The 2,549-nt window shown below is 43.6% G+C and overlaps 1 protein-coding gene across 1 annotated transcript in view; it reads right to left on the reverse strand.

Moving 5' to 3' along the window:
• The window catches only part of LOC103609815 (protein TSSC1-like), a gene marked incomplete at its 3' end in the record, with an annotated part of 31,412 nt that overhangs the window by 14,350 nt on the left and 14,513 nt on the right, over positions 1-2,549 (reverse strand). The gene's annotated exons all lie outside the window — the stretch shown is intronic.

The raw sequence follows: 2,549 nt of genomic DNA on the forward strand, positions 1-2,549 counted from the left end.
GGAGCTAAGAAAGAAAGAAGGAAGGAAAGAAAGACCACAGTGGTGCGTTGGACTTGCAGAGAGAGAGAGCAGACCTTGGGAACAAGTGGAGTTGGGGGGAAAGGGGAAGGGGAAGGGAGGTTGGGGATAACTGGGTGGGGGACACAGGGTACAATCGCAATTTGTAGTAAGGGGCATGCTGCCAGTATGGATCTGGCCTTCACATCTTGGGCACAAGGGGTGACAATCAGCTTTGTATTCATGAATATTCATAACCAACAAAAAAAGTAAATGAGGAAAAGGCACTTAGAGCACTAGAAGAAAAATCAGGTGGAACATGTTAACACCTACCCTATGATAATTCTGCAGAAAGCGGATCAGGCAACAGCCACGTGGCTGCGTTCGCACTAGTGACCTCTGACCTGGCCCTGGCTCCTGTCCCAGGAGGGGAGCCCTAGGCACAGCGGGTGCGGTGGGTGCATTCCAGACAGCTGCGGCTGAGCTGCACTCGGAACACAGGCTGGAGTGCACCCTCCAACCTGCACCACCACCTGCACCCAGGCCCTGTGTGTGGGCTTTGCTCCCTGTGCCCCTTTAAGCAACACCAAGACTACACGCTGTCTCCATGGCAGGGCCTCTTAACCATCTCATAAACAAGAAATTCCCATCTTAGCTTTTACCCAGGAGAAAAGCAAGACACATTTAGAAAAGAGAAAATAAGGAAGAAAAAAATTTTACATCATGAACATTCATTCCTCCACCTGAAGATAACCTTTGGCTTGTTTTCAGCCCTTTCTGACCTATTTCCCTCCCTAAGCAGAGATCCAGTTTGGTACTTTGCTTTTTTACCACACAGTGTTCATACTGTATACAGTTTCAACATTCCACTGAATCATCTAACAACTCTTAAGTCGTGACGTTTATTAGGAGTTTTAATTTTCACGAGTGTAGTGAGTGTAGCAGGTGAACACTACTTGACTGAGCGCAACCAGACCCGACCCGACCACAGTGCACAGATCTGCCTTACACATGGCAACTTCATGCTGTTCAGCCCAGAATTTGCACGTTTTGATGTTCTGCTTCCGCTTCTGCACGATTTTAAGTACCATCATAATCAATATGACATCTCTAGGTTTTGGATGAGGGGATTACAGGTTTAATAATATAAACATTTGTTAAGCTGTAGATCTACATCACCAAAGTAGGTGAATAAGTGACTATTTCGATTTTAAATCCCTATTAACACGTGAGAGCAACCATTTTATTATACCCTATCCAGCACTGAATATTCTTCAATAACTATTTTACACCATTTCCCTGTGTGATAATATTAACTGGGCAGAGGCCTTGTACCATTTCTGACGTGGCCCTTATGTTCATTTCCCAGCGTCAAAACTCATACACACCTTCATAATATTCACAGCCTCTCTGTGAGGTACGTAGACGTTTTTACCTCCATTTTAGTGATAAGGGGCATGAAGTCCAGCCAGGGTAATCCATTTGCTCAAGGTCACATGGTTAGGGCCAAGACACACACTGAATCCAGACCTCACCAGTGTCCACTACAGTGGCCAGAACAGCAAATGGGTGAAAACCTGGTGCCCACTTGGAACTCCATGTGGAGATGGGGTTAGCCTCGTCCAGGCTCAGCTGGAGAGACTGCTGTGAGCAACTGAGGAAGCTGCCCAGGCAGGGCCAGGCAGACGAGGTGGTGCTGACCATGTGCCCCAGGCTGCTTCCCAGTCGCTCACACAGTAACACCTGCACACTGCAAAACCAAACAAAACCACAGAAATAATGCTAACAGAATACATTTAAACCACTGAACTCAATCATTACATATAGTTGGGTAATAGTCTTTGATTTGAAAAGATTAAATATATCCAATGAAAGTTTTATTTTGTTTGTGTGACTTTTTTTACCCCAAATGGTGCTAGAAAAATTAAGAGTAAAACGGTTATAAACCTAAGAATAGGCTTAGTAATTAGCACTGATACATTTGTCAAAGATAGTTACCTGATTATCATATTTAAGAGACTGCGTCCCAACTAAAAACCGAATGGCATCTGTTTCTGCGGTTTGAGGTGTTAAAGCACGTGCCTGCAGGAGGGAAGAAAATGCAAGTATTTATGAAGTTAGATTTGACAGACAGCGATTAAAGAGGCAGTTTATCTCATCTACTGCTGAGGAAGCACGAATTAGTATAGGGCCTGGAAGGCAATTTAGAAATACGTACTAAGAGCCTTAAATTTTTGCATACTTTTAACACAACAATTTCACTTCAAGTGTACATATGGAAATAACTGTAGATGGGCACAAAAATTATGCAATAAAGATGTAAATTATTTACACAGCAATAGTTAAATTATTTTTTAATAAGACCATTATTTCAACAGTAATAGACTGGTTAAACAAATCATACCACAACAACACAGCAGAAAATGGTTTCTGGCAATAGCACAGTGTCGGGCTAGGTCACAGACCCTTCAAAACTGTCGTGCACAGACTGGGTCACAGACCCTTCAAACCCGTCCTGTACAGACTAGGTCACAGACCCCTCATATGGCATG

Source organism: Galeopterus variegatus, unplaced genomic scaffold (genome assembly GCF_000696425.1).
Source record: "Galeopterus variegatus unplaced genomic scaffold, G_variegatus-3.0.2 Scaffold10131, whole genome shotgun sequence".
In the NCBI taxonomy this organism is placed as follows: Eukaryota; Metazoa; Chordata; class Mammalia; order Dermoptera; family Cynocephalidae; genus Galeopterus; species Galeopterus variegatus.